The sequence below is a fragment of the Sus scrofa genome, chromosome 12, assembly GCF_000003025.6.
Source record: "Sus scrofa isolate TJ Tabasco breed Duroc chromosome 12, Sscrofa11.1, whole genome shotgun sequence".
NCBI lineage: Eukaryota > Metazoa > Chordata > Mammalia > Artiodactyla > Suidae > Sus > Sus scrofa.
The window spans coordinates 7,164,255-7,178,864 of record NC_010454.4 but is presented as its reverse complement, the minus strand read 5'-3'; the positions used below and the strand labels follow the sequence as shown (position 1 = coordinate 7,178,864).

Here is a 14,610-nt window from a genome sequence, read left to right as displayed (position 1 = left end):
TGTGGACAAGCCCACGGAAGATGAGACACAATATGGGGAGGGGCCCCCTGTCATCTCATTTGACCTGGCTGAGGCCACTCAAGACCTGACAGCGCCTGGCCTACCCAGCCGAGCTCCCAGGCTCAGAGAAGCCTGGGCCACGTTGGTAGATGTTTCAGACCGGGTGAACTCAACCCGGCAGAATCAAGACTGAATACACAGTTAGTGCTGTAAAGCCACCAAGTTTGGGGTTATTGGTTACCTGGTAACAGGTGACTGATTCATAAGAGATGATTGGTGCCAGGCCATTGAGGGAAGGTAGTGCCATGTCTGGGGCTTCTGAGTGTAACAAAAACAAGTGGTCCAAGACCAGGACCCTCCGGTAGTGACCTGGCGACATGGACATCTTCTGAGCCACCCTCAGAAACAGCAATAGATGCTGCTGAATCCAGCAGTGCGTTCACACCCACCTTCCAGCATCCCTTCCTCTGCAGGGCCCTTAAGGTGGAACCATGCACACAGTGGTGCCTATTAAAGGTATGGAGGCAGGGCAGTGATCATGGCAAAAGTCAGGATCCAAACCACCAAGATTCGGGGAAATAAATGAGTAATTGCCCACCAGCCTCTCCATCTTCCAGAGCGTGAGAAAAGTCTGTTCCTTCTGTGGCTCAAAATCATGTGGAAATCGAGAAGTTGCCAGTTTAAAATCCCAGAGATGGGGCCCCCCCACCTGACCAGGGCCACCGATTAAGAGCCCAAGAGCCAGCCGGCAGCAGGAGCCTTGAACATGCTGGCTGAAATTAATCACTCGCCTTGCAAGGGTATTTATTTTCTCCTTTATACCTGGAGAGAAATGGGCCGTGAACTGGAAATTTCCAGAGCAGTAGGCTGAACTTTTTGTCTGAGTGGGAACAACTTTCTTTTAAAGTGCAACAATTTGCTCTGTTCAATTCCACCATTAGAGGACAATGGCCAATTTTCTGCGGACCTGGGATGTCGGTTTTGCCTAAAGAGGGAGCGTGTGGGTAATTTACTAACCTGGCTGCGATTGCCCATGAAAACAGGTTATTTAACAGGATTTAAATACTGTGCTCTGAAGCTCAGCAGCAGTGAGTAGGCAGCTGCAGAGTTAGAGCGGTGTCTTTCCCCTCTAGCTCTTAATGAGAGAAGATAAGACATTCAGGAGTGATAGATAAGAGACAGGCAGAAAGAGACAAGGACAGAACCGGGGCCAAAGGGGTGGGTGGGAAGACCCCGATCAAGAGAGGGCACCTGCTCTTTTTAATGTGCTATTAAAATAGGTGTGATGCATTCAATCCCATTTTCCACCAGCTTCACTCAACAAGTCTTTTGGTTAAGGGATCTGCTGAGCTCAAGACTCTCAGATGGTATTAAACCAAAGCAGGTGCCAATCTTGGTGGGCTTCCTGGAGGAGGCATTTGGAGCCTACTCTTCATCGAATTTTTAAAATTTTTTCTGCTAATTGTTCCTCACCAACCTCCTCCCTGCTCCCTCTGATCTTGTGGCTTGTTAAATGAAGGGATAAATTCAATATGGGGATTAGCGCCGGGAGGCTGGTCCCTCCATATACTGACCAGAATCTTAGGTTCCTGCATAGCCTCGGTTTTCTCATCTACAAAATGGGAATCATTATACCTGACTCCGGTGATGATCTTCAGAAGAAGAGTGTGGGTAAATCTTCTGGCACAATACCAAGCATACATGAGATAAGCACAAGGGCCAGTTTCCTTTCACTTCTGAATCGAGGTGTGCCAGGCTGCCTTACTCTCTAAAATCTGCCCAGGAGTTTAATATCTTCCAGAGGCTTCCTTCTGCCTGGAAGGAAGTTACTGAATTTGGGGGTAGTCCTGCCCTTAAAAACACAGTCCAGTGAGGGCTGGGATCGCAGGTGGAGATTCACATCTTTGCTCCATGACTCACGCACGGGCTGCGTGGAATCGAATATTTACCCCTTTAATTCTCAGTTTCTCCATAAAAACACAGTACATGCTTCCTAGCCCTGTCAGGGTTAAATGAAGTAACCCATATAAAACGCTGTCCTGGGGGCCAGGCACACAATAAGGCTTCAATAAATGACATTTGTTTGCCTCCATTGTTATGCAACCATGAGTGAAGGCTATTTTCTAGAGGACAGGAAGTCTGTCCCACACCTGCCCTTGGCAAAGAAATTTTTGTTCTTACTTGAAAAATAAAAGCAAAAACACCCCTGCCAGAGATCATCCAAATGAAGGCTCTGGCTGCCTCCTTGGCAGAGCCCTGCACCTTCCAAGCAGAAAGAGTTTCACGTCCAGACTTAATTTGGCCAATTCTTCCATCTGCTCAAGAACTTAGGCCCTTCCAACACACACAAAGAGACTTTAAAGAGGGGCAGTCCAGGGAGGGAACAGAAAATGCTCAATTATCCATATTAATGTCAGGGAAGAAACACTCTCTCCCCATTTGGCTCAAAAATGTAATATCTAACCTCTTTATGCTGCAGCCTTACCTGCTCATTCTGTTCTGCTTCCTCCAATTTCACAATGACTCTTCATTTCCTACAGTAGTGCTGTCTGAGATAGACCGGAGGTAGGGAAAAGGAAGCCAGAGTGGATGAGCAGTATAACACCCAACAATACATTTTCCAAACCCCAAATCAGGACCCACAGCCCAAGAGGCTCTGTGTGCACATAATTGGAGGTGGCAATCTAAGAGGTATTGTTTGGTTGCCGAAATATTGGCATTTCAATGGTTTATGGGCACAAAGGAATAGTATTCTTGAAATCAGAGCTATTCTAAAAAATCCAGGGTGTGTGGTTACCATTGTAGGACCAGAAAATCAAATCTTGAATTCTCAGTTTGCCGTAAAAAGGACAATCAGAAGCAAGTAACATATAACAGTGGGAGTCTCCAGGAGCCCGCTGAGAGCCAGGCTTTTTGTACGATATATAGTTCTCCCTCAGAGTTGCTTACTGCCCTGGGCTTCAGTTATTATTCATTATTATTTATTAATTAACTCTCATTAATTATTGGTGTACTATTTGCCTCATGGGTGTCTCCCCAGCTCTATCCTGAGCTCAGGACAGCAAGGGCTATGCCGTGTGAGTCTCAATATAGTTGCTGAATAAATGAACAAACATTTATTCCTGGGACACGCTCTTTATCTTGGAAGGAAGTGGGCAGGAGTGTCAGCACCAAGAAATCTCATCATCCAGTTGGGCCCATGAATGGCCAGTTCTGAAGACGGCGCCATATTGGAGGAATCCAACAACCATCGTGAATTGGAGTGGGGGCACTTGCTATGCCTACCCCAACCCCACAACTGGGTGTACTCAGACTCCATCTGTTTCCTTTTCTGGTTCCAGCAATGTAGCCCAACATGGACTGGTTCCAGGACTCAGTGGGCTTGAGTTATGCCTACTGTCTACCCACTGCCTGATTCAGACCTTTGCCGCCACCTCAGCCAGTGGGGAGCCAGCAGGGTCAGTGCCCTCAGCCTCTCCCTTCTCCCTCGTGTCTTCTCCTTCCCATCCTTGGGTCATAGGAACATCTTTTCTCCCTCCTGAAGTTCTAGGCTTCTCTACATCATGCCTCCATCAACAGGGAGTCTCTAATCTGCCCCATGCTGCAAAGGGATGGGGAGAAAGGAAAGGTGGATTTTGAACATGGGGTGGGGAGAGGGAAGAGGGAGACGAAAACATGTCGTGTTATTTGAAAAAGCAATTATATTGAAACATGGTTATCCAAATATTAAAAAAAAAAAAATCCATGCCAAACCTGTAGCAATTTGTCGTTTGAAAAACAAACGTATGGTAATTCATGTGCTCTTTCATTAATACATTAAAAAACAAGATCTAGCTGCAGGTCTAATAACTACCGTAGTTTCAAGTTGTGATGAGCATAAATAATATTTTGAGATACTGGCCACAGCTGTGGTACGATATGAAAACATCTGTTTTATGTTGGTGCAAAAGTTTCAAGTGCTGCTAACCTCTCTGGTTTGTCTGTCACCTATCGTCAAAATGAAAGGAAATGTTAGCTTTTATTTAAGGCTAATGAAAATAAAGATGTATTTTTTTTCCCCACTCACGGACCCCCTGAATTCTCTCATGGACCCCAGGATATAAACCCCCATCACAATTGTGTATCTTTTGTGGTTTGTGCAGTTTGTTTTGTTTTTGTTTTTTTTTTACTGGTCCCCAATCACATCACAGAGAGCCCCCTTAGCCTTGGGAGACCTCAGAAGGTGGGGGGAAAGCAGGGGTGAAAACCATTCCCATCGTGGAAGAATGACCAGAATTCCCCAGGTTATGGTCCACCTGCTTGACTCTAAATAGATGCCTAGTATCTGAGGATAAAGACATGGGCTGCTTGGAGATCTGGTCTACCCCCAGGCAGTAGAAATTATCTGTTCTTCTGAGTCTGGAGCCACAAATAAATAGTGAAAGAGGAGTCTTCTTGGGTATTATCTGTCTTTACCAGTTCACTCATTGGTTTCCCAGGACCCTTCCTTCCTGTTAGAGGCCCACCCCCCCGCAACCCATCCCTAGGACTGCTGGAAGTTTCTGTACTCTTGCATCCATCCTAAAGCCAAGCCCAAGTCACAGAGCCCTCAACCTCTAGAGGCTCCGTGCTGGAGGAGACCTTCGTCTTTTTAGCGCAGCTCTGTCACTTTACGCCCAGGCAAACTTGGGCTCCGGGGTGTTGAGGGGTTTGCCTGGGTCCATCAGCCCCATATTGGTGGACATGGGCTCTACACCATGCTTTATGGTTTCCCATCCAGGACTCGTCCTACTCGGCCTTCGAGAAGCTGGGAAGACTGCTGAGCATGGACGGTGGGCAGCCTCCTCTGAACTGGCTTTCTCTCCCTGGTAACTGCTCTGCTTCATCATCTGGAGTGGTGTGAGGCTTGGCGTTTTCAGGACCCCTCTCTGCCTGCTACGGGGCAGTGTACTGCCAAGCGCCCTCAGGCTCTGAGCCCCCAGAGGGGAGGACAGGAGCTCCCACCCCTTCTCCAAGGTGGAGGGCGGGTGCAGGGGTTGGGGAGAAGCCCAGAGACATGTAGCTTCTCAATGCCAACCCTCTTGGGAAATGGCTGCCTGGCAAGAGGCACTGGACACCAGGGTCCAGCAGCTGAAGGGTGGTGGGAAGTGGGGACAGTGCCAGGGAAGCTTGGCACCGCGCTGGAGCAGAAGGACGGAAGGGTAAGAGGAGTTCCAGGCAGTTGGGCATGTCACATAATTACAGGAGAAAAATTAGGCCAGAGCCTGGCTCGCTCTCTGCCTCTGTCTGAGTGATCATCGCCCTCATTATAAAGCAACTAATTATTAGCCTGGCTCATTAGCAATTATAAATCTCTAACTCCAGAACTTCATTAAAAAAATGACAAGTTAGCACTTAATTATTTTCCCAACTGCCTCAATCATGCATGATGTCAGGGGATCCAGCTCCCATGGTTCTTAGCCGCAGGGCTGGCCCTCCGGGGCTGGGGAGAGGTCCTTGCTTTGCTTCCCTTCCAGAAACCTGCGTGTCCCTGCCTGGCTGCAATCAGACACCCTAAGATGTGGGGAGTCGAGAAATTGTGGCAAACTGTCCTCTCCGTCTGCTTTCCAGTAAAAATAGAAACCATGCATTTATTAAGCATTTCTGTACATCAGATGCTTGGCACACCGTGTCGTGTTTAAATACCTCCATAACCATGCGGAGCCGATATTGTTACTCTCACATTACTGACATAGAGCTTAGGTCCTGACACCTGTCATACAGATCACAGCCACCAGTTGGGGAGTAAACCCGGGCTGGCTGACTAAAAGCCCATACCTTTAATCACTGTGGTATATTCAGCCAGATGCTTCAAGGGTGGAGAGGCTGGCTCTGATTAAGGAAAAGTCCTAGGTAGCTGGTGGCGAGGACTGTCTGTAGGCAAATGCTCCCTGAAACTTGCTAGCCAAGGGGAAGGTAGCTCATTGGATCCCGCTGTGTCTCATCAGTGCACAGTGTGTGGGTGTGTGGGTGGAAGGAAGGGAGGAAAAAAACCCATCCCAACTTCTAGTGCTGGCATTTTCCACTATCCTCTACGCGGCTTTCCCAGCTTCCTCATCCTTCCCCAGTCTGCTCCATCCTTTACTGCTTCCTCCTCTTCCTGGGCAGTTCCTGAAGGATGCAACGACATCACAGAAGTTGCATGCGGATAATGCTTTCCACTGCATACCCCTTCCCATGTGTTTCATCTCTCTCTCTTTCAGGTCGGAGGGAATGACTTAGCCAAGGAGAGCCACCTGAAATGGAAGAGCCAGAGGTGGGAGACTGAGAGAAGGCAGACCAGGAGTCCTCAGACCCACAAGAGGGAGGAAGCTCCTGCCTGGCACATGAGAACCACTGCCAGGGCAGCCCAGCAAGGAAAGAGGAGCCCAGAACAATGCAGGCATCATGGTCTTGGCGCTACCATATGCGGTTTCTCTAAGCGGAGTATGGGTGAGACAATTCTTCCATCCATGCCAGTGCTTTGGATGTTCTAGTAAAGAACCTTCTGGTCATTACAGCCAGCAATTCAAACTGTACCTACAGTCTGAAGTGGGAGGCAAACACTATAAAATACCCAGATCACAACATTTAAAGAAATGAGTGATTTCCATGACTTTGTGTATCTGATGTTCGAACCCACGCCATTATGTGGGAGCAGGGAGGATGGGGAGAAGGGAAGATAGTTGTAGGAAAGAAGAATGGGTGCTAGTTACTCACGCCATGAGTTCAAGTCCCAGGTCTATGAGGTACAAGGACTCAAAGGATAGCTTAACCCACCAGGAAGCAATGTGGGGTCTGAAGGATATACTTTGGTGAGGCTCATTCTTTTCATCCTACAGACCTAGGAAGGCTTCCCGAAGGGTGTGGACCCCTCCAAGTCAGGGCCAGGGGAGCGAGCAGATCAGCTGAACAGGGGGACTGTGCAAACACCAACCCACAGGCTCAAGAAACTGGAGTGTCACCAAGCGAGAAATCGGTGAGGGTGGGAGGAAGCCCTTGACAAGCATCTTGGGGAGGGTGGGCACAGTTGAGCAGTGATGATCATGGGACTGCTCTCTAAAGAGGACAGAACAGTTACCTGCAGGACGTCTGCATCCCTGAGTGGTACCTAAGTCTGAGGTCAGCGACACTTTGGTACAAATAGTGATGCTATGGGCTGATGCTCCTTAAGTGGTCCACAGGCACTAACTCATTTAACTTTCGCAAGAACTCAGATATCAGCCCCATTGTACAGATGAAGCAACGGAGGCACAGAGCAGTGGTCACACAGCCTGGGAGCAGGGGAGTCAGGATTTAAGCTAGATAGTCTGCCTCCAGGGACGCCCCATCTTCGCCATTAGATTCTGTTGTATCTTGATGAAGAAGCTAAACCCTGCCTGGGAGAAGGGCAAGGAAGTGGCAAAATACTGGCTTTATATTGTGCTAATATGGATTGGTATCTGCCAGGGTGCCCACACAGCTTCATCAAAGCCTAATCCCCTTCCTTGAAATGCCCCTGGAACAAGAAGTCCCAGGAGGAGAAGTGAGCTCCTGGTGGGTCCGGACCATCTCTGAATCCCCAACTCCCGCAGCGCCCCAACAGCCTGGGGGCACAGGATGACCTGGAGCACAGCGTCCTCTGCTGGCCAGAATGGGAACACCTCCTGGGAAAGCCCAAGGCAGAAGGAGGCCCCAGCTATTTGGGCCTCTATTCGAGAGATGCTACGAGGAATCCCTGAGGTTTCAAGAACGAGGAGAAAGTAGGGAAAGGGATAAAGATGAGATGATTCCACTGATCCTCCAAGGCATATCTTAAGTTCAGGACTGACAGCCAGGGAGGGTTTCCCAGAGTCAGATCACACAGGCCAGGGGTTGGCAGAGAAGAAACTGTTTCTCCAGCATGAAGACTAAAGGAGGGCTCTGCTGGGATTTCCCTGTGGGGGGTGGGAAGGGGGGGTTGCTGGTGTTGACACCCGAACCCTAGAGCTTGGCAAAGCCCACGTAAGTGACACCTGAGAGTTAAAACGACATCAATGGGTGTATACTAGAGAAGACACTTTGACCCGGCCAGCATCCGCCGAGTGGGCCAAAATGGACCTGGGCTGCCTTTCCACATAGTGAGCTCCCTGTCTGCCAAGGTATTCAAGAGAAGCTGGGTGACCTCCAACAAGAATCAAGCCCTGGAGAAGGGGAAGACGACATCATAATAACCAACAACCTGATGATGCGGATCCCAGCTTTGGCCCATTTTCTCCTGAGACACAGAGAGGCTGACTAACCACCCAAGGTCACACAGGGCCAGGGCTCCCTCCCTTTGGGCTGAACCCGATGGCAGAGCCATTCTCACCACTCCTTCTGTATGGCCACTGCATACTGGGCTCGAAGGGCGTGGCCTGCCCTGAGATGCTTGGTTCTGTTAAAAGACCCCTCCCACTGCCCAGAGACCCTGTATTTTGTTAGAAGACCCTTTATAGCCCTGAGACCCCAGCCCCCTGCTGCTTCCCCGCCCCGGGGCCTCACCCCAGGCCTCTGGCTGGGGTGGCCTCAATGGGAAATAATGGGGGCAGCATTTCCTGATGCTGGGTTGCTCAGGGTCCAGCCGTGCCCCGTCCTCCTGGGCTCCTCCCTCCAGCTGAAGACAGTATGCCCCTTCGCAGCCGACAGCTCCCCCCACCCAGCCACCCTGCTGTCAAGTGGGGCTCGTAGGAGCCGAGGCAGGTGAAGCCTCCCAGCCTGGGAACAGCACCTCTCAGCAAACTGACAGGTAATTGGTCCCTAAATCCCCCAGGGAGACACGGGAAGGAGGAGGAAAAATTATGGCTGTGGAACTGAGTCTTAAAAATTATATCACCTTTGCTGACAGCGTAATTACTCCTTTTTCTCGAGATTTAGTGCAGATATCCAATCCTTAAACAGTTGAGCGGTATTTTAAGGCCTCTTCCTTTACCAGTTCCCTCCTTCCCCTTGGCCCACAGAGGCTGGATTCCTGCCATTTGCCAGCTTCTCCATCTCCCCAGGGCAGCCAAGTGGCCCTGGGCGGGCTGAGTGAAAGGGTCGGGGTGATGGAGAGAGGCCAGGAAGGAGGACCTTACCCAGGACATATTATTTGGGCCTACTTGGGTCCTGGAGGTCCCCTGGCCACCTGCCTGAATGTTCTTTAGCTTCTGGAGCCTGCCCCCTCGCAGAGGCAGCCAGCGCCCACCTGCAGGCAGATCCCCCAGGTTCTCGTTTTCTGTGCCTTCTGACATGGGGCAGCCTGCAAGTCTCCGGAGGCTATTCTTCATCCTCCAGGGGCAGCTGAGCCTGGGCAGATGAGGGGGAAACACCTGGTCTCCGTGGGAATGACCTTCAGGTGCCTGCGGCATTGGTAACCCACCCGCTAACGCTTTCATTGCCTTTCCTTCCTCCTTCCATGGAAAGTGCTTGGCGTCGCCCCCGGCAGAGAACCCTGGACCACGGAGGGATTATGGTTCCTCTCGTTCTCCCATCCTCTCACATCCTTCCTGGATCAGTCCCTGAATACAACACCTTCACCCAAATTCTCTGCTCTGGGGGAAGCTCACACTTGAGGCCCCCTCTCTCAAGCCTTGGCCTGAGTGCTGTGTGGGCACCAGCTTCCATTCGTTTCTCTGTTTTTTGCTGCACCCACAGCATGTGGAAGTTCCCGGGGCCAGGCATCAAACCCAAGCCACAGCAGTGACAATGCTGAACCCTTAACCACTAGGCCACCAGGGAACTCCAACCACTTCTGTTTGGAGCTGTAGCCAACGGCCGACGCCACAACCACAGCAATGCAGGATCCAAGCCGTGTCTGCGACCCACACCACAGCTCACGGCAACACCAGATCCTTAACCCACTGAGCGAGGCCAGGGATGGACCCTTCAGAGCCGGCCCCAGACATCAACACCAGATAAAAATAGCCTTGGTCTGCCCAACTCCCGTAACCACAGAGCATAAAGGTCGTGGATGATTGGGGCCATCCAGTCCAAATCCCCTCCCTGGTATAGAATCTAAACATGCCAGTAACTTGCTTGCCAGCCTTCCTTGCCCTTGACCAGACTTGTTGATCGGTTGTGCCCCTCTGGGGGCTTTGCATCTGGAGATGCTCACAGACATGTGGGATGAGGGCTGATGTTTGGTGGTGGCTGCAGTCACCATCCAGTTCCCGGGGGGCAGCACCGTGTGATGGCTTCAGTGCTGCCCTGAATCCAGGACCCACAACCAGATGCCCTGGTACCCCGTGGAGATGGAAGGTCCTCATTGGACCAGTCCTGGGTGTGACTTTGGCTGTGATTCCAGCCGCTTTGTCTCAAAGCCCTGCCCTCCCAGGAGCCTCTCAGCAAGTCTCTTTACCACCCAGAATCAGCTTCTGTGGCTCATACCCGGAACACTGATGGGTGAAGCCAACCCTGGGCCAGGCAGTCAGCATTCTGCCCACATAATCACCTTAACCCCCCAACACACACGCGGGCCTTTGAAGAAGGCAGCATTATGGCCACCAAACTGGGGCTCAGAGAGGTTGTGTAATTTGGCCCAGGGCACAGAGCTTTGGGTGGAGCTTGGCTGCAAACCCAAGTCTTGGTGACTCGAAGCTGGCATGCCCGGCCGCCGTGGCTCTCCCCTTTCCCCGCCTTCTCTTCCCACTGCCTTAATTATACCAACAAGCAAAGAAGCAGGAGAAAATGCACTGAGTGGAGATGGGCCTAGGAGCCAAATTGTTTCTGAGCTTCGTGCTTTCCTCCAAGCTTTCAAGGAGGTGTCGGCAGCTCTTTAACTCCAGTGGCGGTGCGAACGCAGCCCTAATGTATATTCACGAGGAGAGGAAAAGCCGTGCCAGGCCTGGCCCTTCGTCCCCACTCAGGCCGTCCTCCGAGCATCTGCCCATCATCCGCTTTAATGAAGAGGCACGTTGGTGCTGGGGTGCTGGGTGGGGACCCCAAATTCACAGCCAGGGGTACGTTTTACTGTCTGCCTTACACCCCAGTGGCCACATCAATATGGTGTGGCCGCCTCAGTGGCTGGCGACAGATAAATGAATGAGTCAGCTCCGAGCTATGGGACGCGCATCCCAGTTGAAGACAGAATTTAAGAAACTAGAGCCGCCATCTGCCTCCCTCCTCACGCCCGGGTAAGTGAGTTGAAAGCCTCTTCCCTGGCGAGGGTGAGCGGACAGTCATTTTTCTGGCATTGATCCGTGAGTTTTTCATTTGCTGGGCGCGTTGCAGGGAGCGGCCAGAGCCAGGCGTGATGGAGATGCGTCTGGAGGGCCTTCCCCTGACCCGGCCCTGGGGAGCTGAGCCCACGAGGGGCAGGAATGCAGGCTGTGGACCCGGGGTAGGGGGGCCTGGCAGGGGACTGTGTGGCCAAGGTGGGGGCAGCCAGGCCCTGGGTCTGTTAGTTTTGCAGACTCCTGGAGCCCCAGGGAGGCCGGTGACCCGCCCCATGTGGCTGGGGCCGCAGCTGCAGGATGGAGGTCAGCACATCCAGGGGGCTTGGTATTCTAGGCACAGGGCCTTCCGAGGCCAGCCTGTCCCCTGGCCCCCGCTCCCCACCAGCCTTCCTTTTCTCCACGCTCCATGCGTCTCTCGGCCTCTCTCGTCTGATCTCTGACCTCTGACCCTCCTCACTGCCATTGGCCGTAGTTTGATTGTCCTTCTGGCAGGTGCCTCCCCTTTGGTCGTGGGACCCCCACCCCCCCCCACCCCACCCCCACCGGCCAAGAGATCTGTTCCCAGGCTCTGGCTGCCACCCGCCTCCAGAGCAGGCCTTGCAGCTGGCTGATTTCCTCCTCGTCTCCAGCAGACAGCCCTAAGGAAGCCAGGCTAAGTGCACATTGGGTCTCTGTTACTCTGCCCCAGCGAGCCCAGGGCAAGTCACTCAGATCCTCTGAGCCTCGGCTTCGCGGATGGTGCAGTGAGCGGCAGCCACCTTGTGCAGCTGTAATGAGGTCCCATGAAACTACACGTTCAAGGCAAAGCTTTTTTTTTGCCCCGTGGGTCATCACACCTGCTTTCAGAGGCGCAGACCTCGTGTCACCAGCGCCTTTGTGTTCCGCTGCCTGGATGGGTCAGGAGACCCAGAGACGGGCCTGGGGTCAGTGCGAGGGCCCGGGAAAGCTGCACTTCTCTCACAACAGCGGAAAAGGTAGACCTTCTGAGGTCAGAGGGAGGGGGACTAGGAAGAGACGGGCTGGAGAATGAGAAAGACAGAGCGAGGGGGCCAGGCCACCAGCAGGGACAAAGTGATGGATGGAGATTGACGCGCAAGGACGTCATGACCAGGAAGTTGCAGAGCTGTTCTCAACCTTCTCCAAACCCCAACGGCTTTGAAAACGCGCAGAAGGGGGAGGAAGGGTGGCTTCGTGTTATTGGCTGGAAATCGAGAAAGGACCTGTCTTGGGTCCAGGACAGCGTGCATGGGATGCGGTGAAGATTCAGTCTAGAAATGAAGCCAGATCCATGGAAACAGGATTCCAGAACCAGAGGGAGCCACCAGGGCACGCCTGCGATCTCCTTGGAGTGTGAAAGGGGCACAGGCCACTTTCTCTATGTGTCTGAGGAGATTCCATCTGACATCTGTTTCTTTGCTTGACCCCTGGCAGACTTGACCCCTGGGCTCCCAGGGGCTCACTCAGCCCCCCTTCCTCCCTGAAATGCAGTGCAAATGGTCCCAGCCACAGACCAGAATGCCCTTCTGGGGACAGCATATGTGACCCCGAATGAGGCCAGGGAGTGGAGGAGGGGCCAGCCTCAAAGGCCCAGCTGCCTGGGGTCCATGACCCTGGACCCCACCCGGCCCCAGAGCCCCATGGGAGTTAGCTGAGTGGGCAACACAGGCCTGGAAGGGAAAGCCTGTTACTGCTCCCGCTGAGACAGGGTGACAGTACCCACCACAGGGCCACTTCCAAAGTCAATGCTGATAAGTCATTAGTTGGCTTGTTCAGTCATTCAAGGATAGCTGGGCTCTGGCCAGTGGGGAGGCACCCTGGGGACCTGGTGTGACCCACTCTGATCCGAGGGGGATCAACGGAGAGGCCAGGGAGACCCCCGCCTCCCCCACGAGCACTCCAGGATGTGCTGGCTCACAAGGCCACCTGTCCTTGGTCCTCCCTCCTCAGCTTTCCTGCCAGCTCCTGATCTCCAGAGCCAGGTGCTCAAAATCTCAACACGTACCCCCTGCATTACCTTGTACAGGTTAGTTAACCTCTCTATGCCTCAGTTTTCTTAACTCTAAAATGGGCGCTTGGAGTTCCCTGGTGGCTCAGTGGGTTAAGGAGCTGACATTGTCACTGCCGTGGCTCTGGTTACAGCTGTGGCGTGGGTTCGATCTTTGGCCCAGGAACTTCCAAATGTCATGGATGCAGCCAAAAATAAAATAAAATAAAGTAAATAAACTTCCATAAAATTAAATAGGGACAGTAGCACCACCTGCTGCATGGACCTGAGGAGAGGGGGAAATGAATTCATTAACAGAATCATACCCGGCAGAGAGCCCTGGACAGGTGAGGTGTTACGGTTTATCCCCACTTACCTCTCCAGAGACCATTTCTGCTGCAAATCAGGCCAGGCTGCTGCCCTCGGTGGGAAGAGGGATGTTCTGTTGTTGGTTTTAATGCCTCCTCTGACTTGCTGTCGGGGGCAGGCTGGACCTTCAGCTCCCCTTTCCCATGTCTTGGCGACATTGTGGCGGCATTAAGAACTGGGCATGAAAGAGCTTCATGTTCCCTGGGAAAAAAGAGGGTCAAAGTCAACTTTCTGTTATTTACCCTCCAAGAAGGAATCACCGCGGCAGAAAACCCAGGAGGCGGCAGAAGGGAAGCTCAGCACCACCTTCCGGCTTCTGGGCAGGCCAAGGATGCTTCATTCCAACCCTCCACGTGGAGGCATTTTTCTACCTTTCACAGACTTTGAAGAACTTCCTTCTGAATCCATCAGGGTTCTTGTGGCAAGCAACAGAAACCTATACCAAGGGAATGTTCTGGAAGGGTATTGGGGTACACAGCATCACTGGGAGGATGAGGAGATACTTGGGAAGTAGGGCGCAATGGGTCCTGGAAGCTGGGCAGCAGGATTTGGCTGGCTGTGATACTTATGTCACCACAGTCACTGGACACAGCTCTGGTCGCAAGAGCCATGGCAAACAAACTCTAACTGTCCCTGCGTCTTTTTACTACACACGCCACAGTTACAAAGGAGTGTATGATTGGCCAGGTTGGGTCACCTGACTGGGCCCTGGCTGCTGGGATTGGCCAAGCCAAGTCACTTGACTGGACTCTTCTGAGATTGCTAAGCCAGGTCACCTGGCCAGGCTCTGGTTGTTGGGATTGGCCAAACTGTGTCACCTGACTGGGCCCTGGCTGTTGGGATTGGCCAACCCAGGTCATCTGACTGACCTTGGTTATTGGGAGCGGGGGTAGGGGGCGTGTTTTCTGGGGCTGAGGAAGGGGCGGGGCAAAGCTATATCTTGCAACACTGCCTACAATCAGGTGGGGGGGATACTCCAGGTAAATAATGTCAGCTGCCTCTCATTGAAGCTTCTCCCCTTACCTCCTCCCCAGTTGACCTGGCCAGGATCAGTGTTCCCAAGTCCTTCACTTTAGGGCAGACAAATTGGAAACCTCCCTGGGGTGG

General features: G+C 52.4%; 1 long non-coding RNA gene across 1 annotated transcript; it reads right to left on the bottom strand.

Annotated features, from left to right (window-relative positions):
- On the bottom strand, positions 4,732 to 14,127 carry LOC110255909. The gene is made up of 3 exons (XR_002336868.1): positions 13,875 to 14,127; positions 13,511 to 13,704; positions 4,732 to 6,254 (listed from the first exon to the last, which is right to left on the bottom strand). It is a non-coding gene; the product is annotated as an uncharacterized LOC110255909 (long non-coding RNA).